Raw genomic sequence first — 16,403 nt, 5'->3', positions numbered from 1 at the left:
GCTTAACTGGCGTCAAGACTGAGCTTGATAAATGCATGAAGAGGATGGTATGATGAGACTGCCTACAATAGCATGTAGCCAAGCAGCAGTATCTCCAAGGGCCGGTGATGGAACACTAGATGGGGAAGGCTCTGAGTTACTAGAGAATTCTTTCCCAGGTGTCTATCTGGTGGGTCTTGCCCACATGCTCAGGGTCCAAATGATTGTTATATTTGAGGTCAGAAAGGAATTTTGCCCCAGGTCAGTTTGATAGAGACCCTGGGTTTGTTTTGGGGGTTTTTTTTTGCCTCTCTCAGCAGCATGGGGATAGGTCACTTGCAGATTTAAATTGGTGTAAATGGAGAATTCTCTGTAACTTGAGGTCTTTAAATCATGATTTGAGGACTTGCCAGATGTGGCCTTCAGGAACACCCCCCACACCCCAACCGAGCATCTCCACCAGATAAGAAAACGCCCAAGACAAAGCAAAGACGACATGTTCCAGGAGGTCCTGCAGTGCTCCAATGCAGAAAAAAGGGAATGAAAGGAGTGGTGGGAAGGCAAATGGCAGGACAGAAAAGAGAACCATGCATTTTGGGTCTTTAAACCACGATTTGAGGACTTCAGTAACTCAGACATAGGTTAGGGGTTTGTTACAGGAGTGGGTGGGTGAGATTCTGTGGCCTGCATTGTGCAGGAGGTCAGACTAGATGATCATAATGGTCCCTTCTGACCTTAAAGTCTATGAGTCTGAGTCTGTTACATGAGTGGGCAGGCGAGGTTCTGTGGCCTGCAATGTGCAGAAAGTCGGACAGTCTCTTCTGACCTCAAAGTGCATGAGTAATTTCACCATGTGGCGGTGTCAGAGAAGGATTTAGTTACAGAAGCCAACTGGGTGTCAGACCAGAGCTGCTGAAGGTATTATTCTGCCTTTAACTGTGAAATTAATGGATTCTGAACTACATTAGTTATGTGAGGGGTCAAGCCTGAAGTTTTAACCTTACAGCAGTCATGCAACAGCTGCCCTCTGTGCACCTGTCATGGCTCTGTCCCATGCCAAACCTTAAGGTTAGAGCCCTGTCTGCACACCACTGAAAAAAGACCTAAGGAAACTACAGGGCTCCTCCCTTCCCCGTTTAAAGTTTTATTTGGAATCACTCTATCCAGTTCATCTTTGTTGTTAAAAATCTCATTACACACAAGCAGAAGATATCAGTACTATCAATTTCTGAATGCAAATGTGATTATACATGCATCTGACGAAGTGGGTATTCACCCACGAAAGCTCATGCTCCAAAACGTCTGTTAGTCTATAAGGTGCCACAAGACTCTTTGCTACTTTTACAGATCCAGACTAACACAGCTACCCCTCTGATACTGTGATTATACAGCAATTCATGCTCACAATGTTGCTGTGAGAACTTCGTTCCACAATACTCCATGTGTGACAATGCTGATGGTTAAAGATTCATGGTTTAAACCAGGGGTGTCAAACTTATTCTGTGGTGAGGGCCATTTACCCTTCTGGTTGGATTCCATAGATTAGAGAGATAAGGTGAGTGACGTAACATCTTTTATTGGACCAACTTCTATTGGTGAGACAAGCTTTTGAGCCACACATAGCTTCTTCACAGACCCAGGAAATAAAATTTCTAAGTCAGCCACGTTGCTGAGGCACACATTTTTAGTACTGCCTCAGGGAAAACTCCCTCTGATTGGCTGCTTTCCCCACTTACCTTCCTCCTTGGAAAGAACAGCCAAACAGGACAGCTGCAGAGGTAGAGCTGCTCTCCCTCCCGCGCTTCAGGAGCTCACACCAATCTCAAGCCAGGAGGGAGCAGAAAGAGCCCAGCAACTCAGGGCAGGTGCTCCACTTCCCCCTTCCCTCTTGTGAGCAATGGGAAGGATGTACTCTTTCCCCGCTTCCCTCTCCCTCCCTGCAACACTGGGCTGAGAAGGGGGAGAGCGGATACCTGCTGCAGCCTCCTTCCCTCACTCCAAAAATAGACTGGTGAGGGAAGAATCCCAGGAGCTGCAGAGATGAGGCTGGGACCAGGGGCAGAATTGATGGCAGGGCTGGGGGACAGGATTGGCTTAGATGGGAGAGAATTAACTGCTGGGCAGGAGGATAGGAGATGTGGGGTGAAGAGACCCTCCCCCCCTACAGCACTGGAGGCAGCTTTCTTCCACAAGGCTGAGCTGCTTAGAGCAGCAGGAAGAGGCAAGAGGGAGTGAGAGGCAATTGCTCTTCTGGGCCTGGTGCTGCATGGCTCAACAGTGGCAGCAAGTGGGGAGAAGTTGAGAAGGAAACTTCTGTTCGAGATCTGGTGAGAGCTCAGTTGACTGTGACCAGTCAGGCGCAATCTCGCTCCTCCCAGGCTCTGGCTCTTTTGAAGTGTAGCTTGTGCAGGCTGGATGCCTTAGAGGAGGAAGAGGGAGCTGCAGACAGGAGGAAAAGATCTTGTGGGCCCTATGTTTGACACCTCTGGTTTAAACTAATTGTTTCTCTAGATGCAGCTTAAGTGGAGAAACATCCTCCTTGAACTGCTTGCCTCCCACTAGATTCTCTTATATAAATCAGGCAGAAGTAGCAAAAGCCTGCTCCTAGCAGAGTTAGCTTGAATGTTTCAATTTGCCTCTTGCGACCATATGACCCATTATACTTGGACCTCTGCAGTCAGGAGGGTTATGTTCATTCATTACATATGTGGAGCTGTAAGCATAAGTTAAATAACTCATGAGTTTCTGAATGTCTTTCCTATACATAGCATCACAGTATTGCCAACCTCAGGCATTCAATTACAAATAAAAATAAAAAAATAAAATAAAAAACCTTGGGGCTCATTTTGTTTGCCTTCTGAGTCTTTGGGGTGCATTCAGGTCCCATTTTTAACCTTTTCTCTGCAACCATGAGAGTTGGGATTTTTGTTTTTTCTAAATGAAAGCTGAGATTCTCACATATGACTGCAGGAGAGGGGGCTTTAAGAAAAAAATACCCGGTATCACAAGACTCAAAATAAAATCATGAAAGTTGACAACACTGCAAAGTGCAACATTAGGACAATGCTATGTTAATTGAACCATGTCAAACACATCACTTTCAGAGCAACCACTGCAAGCAATAGACTCAAAATCTCAATTGTAATGACAACAGCTTTACTGTCCAACAGCAAAACTATACACAGGGAACAGCAATTCTTCCCCTTTCAAGCTTTCCTGGGCTGACAAACTGGTGAACAGATCCTCAGCATTACGAAGGATAGGGCTTAGTTTGTTTAGTGTAAGCCAGGTAGCAGAGATTTTTGTGCCAAACTACAGTATATAGCATACACACATTTTTGCTTTTGAATAATATAGACTAATTTAAGGAAGAAAATGAACACCCTGACAACAAAGCAAGCTATGCAAATATTTAAAGTTATCCTTTCTTCATAGTCTGAAACACAGTGAACCACAGGTTTTTTAAATGGTGAGAAAATGGGTGCCTTCTGGTATTAGAAATTACCAATATCAAATTGTCCTACTTAGGCTAATGAATGTTTCTCACTTTTCTTCTTCCAAAGAAGAGCAGAAAAGTGTTTGCTATTAAAAATTAAAAGGGCAACTGTTGGCCAAGGAATGAAAATATTTCTAGAAGAGAATTTAGTCAACTATTTCCGCACACAATATTACTTTTATATTTGTCTGAATATCTGAGTTTGATAGAATGTGACATGCTGACTGTTGTAAGAATCTTAGACAAAATAAAAATGACACACAAAGGTTTTTGTTTTTGTTTTTTAATAAAAACTGAATTTTATTTCTTCATTACAAGGTAAACTAGTATTGCAGTTTAAGACCAACAAAAAGGTTGGACAGCAAATTGCTAAATAGTCTTCTAAAGGCTGGAAGAAAGGTAATTAAAAAAGAAAACCAATGAAAAAATGAAAATTAATGTAAAATTCCAAGCATAACATGAAAAAGGAATGAGTCTTAATAAAGTTAATTTAGAATCCTAGGTGCCTCAATTGAAAATGTATTCAGAAATGCACCTTACCTTGCTGAGAAATCTAGGTCTCCAGAAACTCAATACCTTATGACACTCTTTGGCCTGCTGGTATTAGGAAGTGGTTACTATTCATAAAAACCTTTTTGAGTCAGGCATTCATATAGACACCAATCAGTTTACAATTTGCAATGCAATAAGTCTGCATTTCTATTAATACAAAAATTTCCAAGGTCACACTTTAAAATTATGTCTTGAACAATTGCACCTTTGAGTAGAATGGAGATCAGGGAGAAGAACAGTACAGGAAGACCATATAACCTTTAAAGGCTGAAGGAGTCATCAGTGCTAGTTACCCTTTGTAAATTTCCCAAAAAGGAATTTATTCTCCTTTCTAACACTACCTATTTTTTTTCAAGACATCAATAATAGTAAGCAAACTGAATCTGACATCACATGTATTCAGAATGCATACCCCTTATTTTCTCAGCTTTATAGGATGTCATGGGAATGTTATTTAACAACACAACATGTGACAACAATATGAACAGTTAAAAATCTTTTCTACACAAAATACATTAAACAAGGGGCTGTGGTGTCAACAAGCTCTATTAATTGGTTATATTACAATTCTATTAATGATGAAGTCTATACATTTAAGATTATTGTATATGTTACTATCATGTTTGGTTGGGAAATTTCAAATGAAATTTCTCCTTATTTCAAGGAGATAAACTATACATTTGACTACCTGCCAGTTAGCACCTGTAACTAAACTAGTTATAACTGGGGGTAAGGAAAGGACTCAAACCTCCAAATCTCAACAGGCCTCAAAGATTCAAAACCCAGAGGGGCCCTTTATATATGTCTGATCCAACACAGGAAAAATCCTGAGAGAACATATGACCATGGATATTTCCATGAAAAAACAACCTTTGTGTTTGTTCAGCCTCTAAGCAGAGCCTACAATTGATCTGGATCTAAGATGACCCTTTAGACCATCCCTATTTTAAAAAGATGCCATTTTATCAATATTGTAAACATTATAGAATCTTTAATACGGAACTTTTCATCACGAGTTATCCCACTGTAAAAAAACCTAAATTGTAGGATACTACCAAAGGTTCTGAATAATGCACATTCAGTCTTGCCTTGTATGCTAAAATCATTTCACTACACTAAAGACATATAATATCACCCACTACCTGAATAATTTTGATCATCCTAAAAATTAATGCTGCTTCTTTCCAAAGTCAAAAGACATACTGCCTGCTACAGGAAATCTGTATATTCTGATCACTACTTTTCTTCTATGAGAATATGAAGTTTTTATTTTTGAAGTTCAATGCAAAGGAATTGAGGGTCTTAAGCCTTTCAAGTGTAAATGAAATATTAAATATACTTTTTTTTATATAATGCTATATGACACAGTGTACCTTACCTAGCAAAAAGCCAGGGTTTTAAGTCCATAACCTAGTTTACACAAAACACACTGATAAACAGTTTATGCAAGGGGCATAAGATTCCATAAATAAAATTAGTTAAAAAAAAAAAAAAAAGAAGTCAGTAAATTGTACATTGACAGAAGGAAAGGAAAAAAAAGAAATAAGGTATTTCTAAAAAGAATGCCAGTATTTTTACTAGAAACACAAATGACAAATATATACAACATTTAAATCTGCAATTAACCACATGTAGCTAGGGAAAACATTTACAAGGACTTGGGTATGCAACTAAGCATAATCAGATTGAAAAAATACAGCATTAAAAAAAATCCACAAACCTCAATACTCTCAACAAAGAAACCAAATCAGAACATCCACTCATAAACAGGTTAAAGCCTAAATTTAATAAGGTATCTTTTGTCATACACACACAAATGCAATAGCCATTTGAGAGCCAAATTCTATGTAATTTAAAAAAAAAATTGACAAATGCCTGTCTTGTGTAATACAATCTGAATTTAAGTTGTTGGCACATTAAAGAACAGAGAGGGAATGAGAGCAAAAGGTGCATGTTTCCCCAATATATTCCACTGTTTTTCGGTCTTTAAAAACACCTTTTTAGAAAGCAGACTAACTTTCTTAGCTAACCTGACTGTAAAAGTATTCTTATTTTTGTTGCTTTAAAAAAAATCCATTATTTCAGGTAACCGTTTAATCCTTTGGACAAGAGCCATATCATGTTAACTTAAAATGTTACTTATGAATGCCCACATACAAAATATCATGTACTTCCTAACAGATTATTTTGTCCTTTCACAAACAGAAGGAGAATAAATACAATTGGATACCAAAGAACACTTCAAGAAAAATTAATGCATCATCCAGGTGCATCACCACCTGCTGGTAAACTAACAAACTGACATCTCCTGAGAGGGCACAGAAAATTTTCAGTACTGCTTAATAAACTGAAGCATGATACAAATTCCATTGCAGATCTAATTACACACATGAAACGTATAATGGGACATATTCCTTTTTGGCGTCTGTAAGGGTTTTTGGATTATTTTTATACACACATGATCTTTTCACTTTAAACCAGAACAGATTTGACAAAAGTAAACCCACAATGAAGAGATAATCCATCTAGTCACTAGATACATCAGATTGCTATCTAACCTCTCAAACTATATACATATTGAGACAAGGTAGAAATTAGGGGCCTCATATATTAGGACCTCACCAACAAGCCAGACAGATTTCTATTAAAAGTTTAACTTTTCTGTTGGATATTTTGGTGCCTCCATTGCCAGCAATGGAAGTCTCTACATAAGGACAAGGAAGGGAAAAGATATGATAGTCAATGTGGAAAGAGTAACAGTATCATTCATCAATTTCAGATAACTAAATTGAACAAAATCTTGGTTCCTGCTTAATTTTTTTTAATTTTAGTGATGAAATTAAAAAATACTTCTTTTCTGGGTTTAAGCTTTCTAGCCATGTGGACACATTACTTACCTGCTGCTCCTTCGGTATTAGCTATTTCCCATGTAAAGGTATATGCAGGTTATTTCTTCCCTTAAACTTATTACAAGTAACAGAAAATAAACAATGTTTGTTAAGAAAGCTAAGAAGTTACATCAGAACTAGTTAAAACCAACCTACTCACAAAAACAGGAAAAAGTCATGTGACTTGTTTGATACAATGTTTAGTATACAAAGTTTTAAAAGTCAGTTTTCATTTTTAAACAGGGTTAAACATCTGAAAGTCAAAAGCAAGTAGTTTGACATACACCAATAATCCCGTGCATGAGAACTTGAGGTACAGAATTTAAGAAATGAAAATGTGCAGAGGCATGTGGGCAAGTCCAATAGTATCAGCCTATCTGCAGAAAATCTAGCGTGATGGTAGATGACAAAAATTAAATTAAGAGTCTCAGTGTTTATATAAAGCTTTTGCAGTTGCACAGGACATAGGCCCCAGTTCAATAAAGCACATAAGCATGTGTTTTCCTGAATAGGGCCTTAATATTTAACATAAAATTAAGTTATAAAATAAACCAATGATTTGTGTTAAAGAGAACCTTTTGAAGCCACTGAGGTCTTGAAACTTAGCTTAAAACGTTAAAACATGCTCTGCAACCTATCTGTATAAGAAGTGAAAACTTCTCAGACTAATCTATTAAAGTGACTCAAACTATATTTTAAGAATGAACATCCATGCCAGTCTGCAAAAGCAAATTGTAAATTTGCCAAGTGTTATACACACTTCCTATTATTCTAATTTTTATCCTTCATAAAATTTAGAACAAATTCTAGTCATTTGAAATTTTCTTTCATTCTTTAGTTCATACTCTGATATTAAAATGTTTGAATTCCAACTTCCAATAAATTGTTTTTAGACAAGTTTGCAAAACCTCATGACTAAATCTATTTCACTTTTTGTTAAGGCAGTAAGATATTCCCCACCAGTGCACAAGGGATGTACAAGTGTACCGTCCCCCTTTTACACAGATGTGTGAATAAACCCCAGTTTTAAGAAAATACCAAGCCCACTGGAATCCATATTATCTGAAAAAGTGGAAACATCATGACTGGTTTCATCGGTCACATTTTTCTAATATACAGCTATGTACAGACTGCCTATGGCCTTGGAAAACCTAAACAAACACAAGCATTATTAACATAAAACCGTAAACAACTGCAGCTGTATTTCAAAAAGGCCAGCATTTCCCCAACATTAAGAGTTTAAATTAAAATAATGTAAACTGTAGTGTCTTAGTCCAGCTGCATGTTGTAGGAGACAATTTTCAGTTTACTAAAATCATCAACCTAGGATTTCCTCTCCCCAAAACAATGACAGACTATGTGGATCACAGAATGTCAAACTGCAGTTTTTACAATTTTACATGCCTTTCAGCAAATTCACAGGCCATCTATGTAAAAATTGCTGGAAAAGCAAATTACTAAAGCCTTTGTGTAATCACCTATTTGTATATCAAAAACAAGTGTGAAAGAGTGGCATTAGTATTTTTAAGTCACTGAACGCAAGATTAGGTTGATGCATATGCAAAAACTGTATTGCAATGCTTTTTAAAGACAGTATAAATGTTTTCATAGAATCATTATCTTTAAATATTGCTGAACATAAGACTTTCCCTGAGGTGTAAACATCAAATAACTTGAACAGCTTTACACATCAGCCCCATTAAAGAGTTTATTACAACACTACATCTACTGTAATCAAAGTGGTGCTGTGTACAGACATTATCATATGAACATTTTTAACAAGAACAAACTACTATAAAAACAAGGATTTACTTGACTTTTTTTCCAATTGCTTGCACATTATAATTGCCAAATGTATATAACCAGTAATAAAGTTGCAAAAGCTATAAGTTTTAAATCACACAGGTTTCCCTCAAATAAAACAGTTAAGCAACATAAAAAAGTAAAAGAGCTACTGGTTACCATGTATGCAGATTTGCTTTATTCAGATCTATTCCTGTTCATTTTATCCATGAATCCTTACAGGCTCAGTTCAATCACAAGAAGCAAACCGCTGGACAAGCATCTTTCCATGAAGAATGTTTCTTGTCTTTGCAAGGTGTTCCTCTTCCTTCAGCTGTAATGTGTCAAAATTTGTGATGTAGATTTTGCTAGTCCCCATAATACACAGAAAAATTGTTGGCTTAACTATACATACACAAGTCGTGCACCTACTTCACCATAATGTAATCTAACACAAATAAAAGATATTGAAGCAGTAGCTACTTGTTTGTCTGAAAATTCTCAAAGTGTAATTTTTCTATAAAATCTATTTTTACTAAAGGTTAATAGTTGTACAAGAAAGTTGAAAAAATGCAATTTAACAATTAATGTACCAAACCACAAGAAACAAATAGCTACTGTTTCTGTGAATGATGGAAACATTTATATAGAACATTTCCTGAAGTATTCATACTGAAAGAGTCAATAAGAAAAGTACTTGGATGATGCTGCTACAACCAGATTTGTTCTTTACATTTTTACCCACCCATTTACATCAATTCTAAACTGGTTCTTTCACAATTAAATACTGCACTAAATGTTTAATGCAGTGGGTGTTTTACAGATTAGTAATATATTTAACAGTGCACAATATTTTCTGCAATTTATCAGCTTCATACCAATGTTACAAAATTTGGAAACTAACAAATTAATAGGGGCTCTGGATTTTAAAAAAAGTACTGTCACAATTACAAAAACCCACTTTGCTTAAAAAAATACAATACAGATGAGAATTCAGGTTTCCCACACAAGAACAAAACAAAAACAAAACACCCTACATCCTAGTTAGACTAATTATTTCAGCAATCAATGTATCTAAAAGGAATCACAACAACTCGTTTAAATATAATTGTAGAGCTCACATAATACTTGGATGGTATAATTCCATTCACTGATGCTTCATTTAAATTCCATTACAAAACACAACTAGTTAACTGTACGTTATCAATAGGTCACAATTTCTACATTCAACAACTTCATAAGAATTTAAATCAAGTTGCTTAAAAGAACCAAACACATTAACCGGTCATTTAAAAAAAAATCAGACATTTAGAGAAGCAATTTCATGAACACACACCAATGCACAGCTGTCATAAGGATTCTTGTACTACTAAAATGGTGCAAGATAATTAGGTAGCAAACTTGTATTGTATGGATGATAGATAATTAGTTGTCCTTCCTTCCCCCAGAATGACCGGTAATGTTTGATTTAAAAAAATAAAATAAAATAAAATAAACAAAAAAGAGTTTATTATCTATATACTACAGTCTGCATACAGCAGAATCACTGAAATTTGAACTAGTGCCTGGAAGACCTTTTCAAATTCATGAACTTTGCTATCAAGTGACAAATGTATTGACTAGTGACTTCCTTTGGGGATTCTCTCCTCCAAGAGACCAGATCCCCACAGCTGCTTTTAAAACTCGATTTTTCAATAGAAAAGTAGTACTAAAGTGTCACCTGCATGCAAAACAAACATTTGCAATTGAAAGCCAAGTTATTAATGCAAACAAGGGATCTCAATGTTTCAGAGGAGCAAATAAATAAATGACAGCTGCGAGACTGCATGTCAGAATTTGCTGCTCTTGCAATACAATGCTGTGCAAAAATAGTGGATCTTTCAGCACTGCTACAGTGACAGTTAACAGATCCAAAAGCATCAATTTGATTTACAATACTAACATAAAAAGTTTGAGTCCAATGGGAGAGTTTGCTAGATTTTCTAGAGTTCATAAAGAATCACAGGTACTTTTGAAGAACCTGTACAGGATCACCACTTTTTAATTTAGGGCACTATGCAGATTCTAAGAGACTGTCAAGATTATACTGAAGCTAAATTACAAATTACAAAACATAAAACACTAAAATTCCCCAAACTAGTATAAATTCTCATTTAAAAAAAAACTAACCTGTCAACATATTCTGGCTAATTAGCAAGCTTAGATGTAATGCTTCCTATAGTAGGAAATAAATCTGTATGCATTAACATTTTCAACATTCTACTTTGTAGAAAACTGAAGTACAAAACAGCTTATAAAAAGGGTGAAATGCAAAAGGTTACATACTGAATTTTTTTTTTTAGTCAACGCCTTTTGGCAATACCACTTCTTTCTTTGTCTAAGAACTGCTTATTTCCATACAGTAAAGAGTTTTCCAGTGTTCCTGTTAATAAAACTGATTTTTTTCCTCACATATTAAATATCTTACTTGTAGAATAGCCAGCTTAAGGCTAAATCTTTGGTCTTGGTCTACGTCCCCCCACATCACCTAAAAGTAGTCTCAAACACTTTGCTTACCTCTTAAGGTATATTTATGTAATGATTTAATTTGCCAGTGTTGGGCATTTTTTTGTTTTTCGTATACAGAGTGAGAATATCTTCATTTTTTAATATACATTTTTTAACGTGGCTCAACAGGTCTTTTTTTTTTTTGGGTGGAGCTTGCAGTAGCAGCTTGAAATTTTTTTTTAAACCTCTGCATGTCCCATATAAGTATTTTAACAGCTATGAGATGAAAGTCTGACAACTCTCTTCTATCGTTATATTTAAAAGATTGTATGTGCATATGCCCTTTAAATAAATGCAATACCCTAACCAAACGTATCCATTTCAAGGAAGTTACAGTCTATCATCATATATTCACATTTGGGGGAGGACGGGGGAAAGAGGTAAAAATACAGATTTATTCCACATACTAATAGTTCCTAACGTGTTCATGTACTGCAATAAAGTTCTCCTTTTATCTTATTTTATACACAAACAAAATCATTAATTAACACACAAATATCAAATCTTACAAAAATTCAGTTTCAAGGCTGAAATTCATTCCTCAACTCAACCTAGTGTCCATAATATTACATACCTCCCAAAAGTGTTATATTTTTCAGTAACACTTACATGCGACAGAGTGAGCAGAGAACAGTTTCAATCATGACTCTAAATTCACTTGCTCTTCTGAATTTAAGTCAGAAGACATTGTATGAATTCAGCTCTGTTGATCATTAGTGTAAATGCTACTATTCTTTCACTACTCTTTTACATATTATGCTTCTTCTCCTATTACTACTGTACTTACCTTATACCTTTGTTCAACCTTAATGTATACTTTAAGGTTGACACCAAAACCACCCCTACTCCACAAAAATAACTATTATGAAAGGAAAATATATTCCCAAACTCCAGTTTCATGTCACTTTAAACCTTTTCTATTATCCCAGATTGTCTATTCTTTGAAAATAACTGGTAACTTAGTTCATAAATGTGTTCAGCAGAGAGATTTGCATTTTCTAACCAATTTGCCTAACAAATTAGATTTTTAATGTTGCAGTGTTTTACCTATAATAAAACAGACTACTAAAAATATGACATCAATATACTGAAATATATACCCTTTTACAGAATACAGAAAATTTTCATAAGGATTCATTAAAAAAAATAAAATGCAATTTCTCTCTTTGAAAAGAAGAAACTAGGTTTTAGTTTACAAATTAAAAAGCCGTTAGGCAAGTATCTTTCACATTCAGGTATGAGGAAGACACAGAAAGGCAGATCAAGCTGCCACAGAGAAACATAAAAAGGGAAATATGTTGGATTTTTTAAACAAACTTAGTTCTCAAACCACAGTAAGCAAAAGGATAAAACCTAACCCAATTTATTCATTCATTGGACAATACTGTATCCAGCCCACCCTTTAACAGTTTTCAAATGTAAAGCAGCCACCTTAAAGATACATTTCTTGTGGAACTGCTTCACAGTGCAAATTTCAGTCCGACATTGACTGTACAGCTGAGGGGAAAAGAGATAATGTAAGGTGTAGGGAAGATGGAAATATAATGAAACCCAGGCAGTAATGTGTGCAGACAAAAAAATATATCAGATACCAATAGGATTGAGAAACGGTATACCATTATACATTTGAAAAGAGTTAATAAGCAAGATTTTAGTTTTGCTTTTTAAAAAAAAAATAATCAAACATATATTTTATCAGAGCACCCCCGAAGGAGATGATGAAAGTGCAGAAATTGTTCAAAGGCACTGTAAACTTTTAAACGATAGACTACCCACTCCCATAAAGCATTGAGGCAGTCGCAAATAATACAAAATAAATTTTATAAAGCAAAAAAGGAAGAGCATACCACTGAGGTACAGCTTCTCTTTTACACTCTCTCATCCAGAATGAGTTTCATGAATTCAACCAAATGTAGAAAAAGCATGATACCTCTTATGAGGAATGCTAGCTCTACAAAAAGAGGGCCTATTAATTTGACAGACGTAAAGAGTTTTCATAGTATAAGGAAATAGAAAGACATAATATTGCACATTCTATAGCTGTTGCCATCTTTTTCAGTTTCCAAATTAACATCATGTTTCCCCAAGTACAATATTTTTTAAAATCAGAGACTAGGTGTATCTGAGAAAAATGGCAGCAATATCTCCAAAATTAACTATCACTGAAACAATGCCAAATTGCTTAGTACAGTTAGGCACTGAACAGTACTATTGTTTGAGATACGCTAATAGTTATTCGTTTTAATAATAAAACAATCAATCTGCAAAATAAATATTTTTCTATTAATTGCAAGTTTTCAAAAAACAGGCTCATTTATCTGACATTTAACAAGTGAAGTGCTTGTCAATCTTATGAGCATTCAACTTTATTTTCCATGGAAAACAGGAATCCACCTGTAACAATGTATTATCAAGTACAATATTCTTCTACAGACACAGAAAGGACAAGTTCTGTGAGTTTTTTGGTTTTTTTAAAGCGATACTAATACTCAAGATCAGCGGTTCTCAAACTGTGGGTCGGGACCCCCAAGTGGGTCACAACCCCTTTTTAATGGGGTTGCCAGGGATGGCATTAGACTTGCTGGGGCTCAAGGCCGAAGCCTAGGCCCCACTGCCCAGGGCCGAAGCCAAAGTGCAAGGGCTTCAGCCCTGAATAGTGGGGCTCAGGTTACAGGCCCCCGCCTGGGGCTGAAGCCCTTAGGCTTTGGCCTCCCTGCCCATGGCGGTAGGCTCAGGCTCAGGCTCGGGTCCCCCTTGGGTCATGTAGTAACTTTTGTTGTCAGAAGGGGATTGAGGTACAATGAAGTTTGAGAACCCCTGCTCAAGATTATTTTACTACAGATGGACACAAGTACTTTATTTTGGGACTGTATACTCCAGAAGTACACTAGAAGGTTTAAGGATTTTGCTTACAGTGGTCTGAGAACAGGAAGAGAAATAAGTTATGAAAAATGGAGCACAAAGTCTACATACATATTGAATATTACAATGTTTGTGTACTTTTCTCTTTGCAGTTCATTCCAAATTCAGTTTAATTGTGCAAAAAAAATTATACAATTAGAAAACAGCTATCCAAATAACAAAAACATAAAATGAAATAATGTGTAACATTCAGAAGTTATTAAAATCCAGACAGTGAGATTAAGATGGGACAGTAATAGCTGAAATACATAATTGAACCACCAGTTAAACTAAAACCTTTCTAAAAATCAGGGGCTAATGTTGATGAAGTTACATTACTTTTCTGTTTGTACATGTTCATTTTGGTGTTACTCCTCCTTTAAATCAGATTCCTCTGATTATTAACACATAGGTTCTTGATTTTCTAGATTATTTTACATCAGCAAGTTGTACTTTTTAAAAAAATCAACCACCGTTCTGCACTTTTACATTAATAATTATACCACTACGCTAGCAAAAGTTACAGACTTCAGGAAAACATTCAAATTAAGTATTTGCCAAGATTACACTGGCAATGCACATAAGGATCAACTGCCTAACTGAAAGCGCATAAGTCAGTTTGACAACTTAGTTTTTGATTTCTAAATGTACAAACAGAAGTGTGAAAATTTGATATGGTACATTTGTTTTTTTTTCAATAAAACTGTATAAAACATTATTCAAATTTAATCCCGCTATATGAATGCAAGTAGATACAAATGACAAAATGAGTAATAAAAAACTGATTAATGTTTCACAGCATACAAAACTTTACAATGAACTTTTAAACCCTTCTAAAATGAGCATGTTTAACATTTTTGTTAAAATATGCCAGTAGGGTATCACAGCACTACTAAATTTACATGGGAATAAAGAGAGGAAAACCACTGTCATTCATATCTTTTAGGCACAGACAAACTCGCATTATCTTGTAAAACACTAGCAATAAAGGGTGATGTTCCTCTCAGTATTTCTATTATTTTAGTAAGTGTCTGGGAACCTTTGGTTACTATTCATAAACAAATCTAATGCAAACCTCCTCCACCCCCAAAAAAAGTATAAAAACATATATCCTGGTGAAAATGAAACACACGCCAGAAGATTACTGAAATTAAGTACTTAACAAAAACTACAAAAATTAAGCCCTTCTTTAAAAGGACAATAACAAGACAAACTGTTTACAATTTATCTTTTAAAATACCAACTTCTCATTTGCATGTAGTTCACTAAATCTGTCCTTTAAATAAAGTTATTGCAGTATATTTTCCTCTTGATGAAGGGGAATATATCTACTCAACCCTCTTAATTCTAATGAAAGTCCTGGTGCACAACACACAAATTTAAAGGGAGGTTGCATATGTAAATCCCATGTGTACTCAGAGTTGAATAAATAATAATTCAGATAATCTCACACAGCATGCTTAAAATGTGCACGCATATAAATAAATAAATAAATAAAACAGTGTTATGGTAAGTACTAAATGCAACCATGTTCCCTCAGACACTTTGTGGGAGAAAATATATCTATACTTAGTATAGAAGTTCCATGATACAGACACCTGGTCTGAATACACGAAAATATAAAGCTTCAACAATCAAGTGCATCCAAAGTAACTTCCCATCTTAATTTTTATTTAGGGAACTTCAAATTAACAGTATTTAATATAATTTACTCATCTCCCACTGAAGAAGTGAAAGCCTTGGAAATGCAACTATCATTCAGCTCATCTGGGTTACCTCCTACACAATACTACCTACGTGTAGCACTTAAATACAGCAGAACCTCAGAGTTATGAACACCAGAGTTACGAACTGACCAGTGCACCACACACTTTATTTGGAACCAGAAGTACCAGAGACCACCAAAAAAAGAAGCAGCAGCAGCAAATACAGTATAGTATTGTGTTAAACGACAACTACAAAAAAAAAAAAAAGAGAGAGAAAGAGAGAAAGTAGCATTTTTTTCCTGCAAAGTACAGTTTCAAAGCTGTATTAACTCAGTGATCAGTTGTACTTTTCTGGAAGAACAACCACAATGTTTTGTTCTGAGTTATGAACAACTTCCATTCCCGGGGTGTTCGTAACTCTGAGGTTCTACTGTACATTTAAAAACAAATTTGTGGTAGCTAAGGAAAATCCGCTTTAATGAAAGAAACCACATTCAATCATGTAAATTTGAAACTTTTTGTTCTGACATTTTATGCTTAGCAACCATGGTG

General features: G+C 35.6%; 1 protein-coding gene across 6 annotated transcripts in view; it reads right to left on the bottom strand.

The window, feature by feature from the left end:
- Nucleotides 1-16,403, bottom strand: part of CPSF6 (cleavage and polyadenylation specific factor 6) — a 70,078-nt gene that overhangs the window by 18,248 nt on the left and 35,427 nt on the right. For 5 of the 6 annotated variants that reach the window (XM_044978599.1, XM_044978598.1, XM_044978601.1 and 2 more), the window contains one exon: nt 3,743-9,031. The exons of the other annotated variant lie outside the window; for it this stretch is intronic. The gene's annotated coding sequence lies outside the window, so the exon portion shown is untranslated. Of the gene's footprint in view, nt 1-3,742; nt 9,032-16,403 lie in introns of those variants that run through there. 6 annotated transcript variants of the gene reach the window in all.

The sequence above is a fragment of the Mauremys mutica genome, chromosome 1 (genome assembly GCF_020497125.1).
Source record: "Mauremys mutica isolate MM-2020 ecotype Southern chromosome 1, ASM2049712v1, whole genome shotgun sequence".
Lineage (NCBI taxonomy): Eukaryota > Metazoa > Chordata > Testudines > Geoemydidae > Mauremys > Mauremys mutica.
The sequence above is the reverse complement of the archived record's forward strand: the minus strand, read 5'-3'. Positions and strand labels throughout refer to the sequence as shown.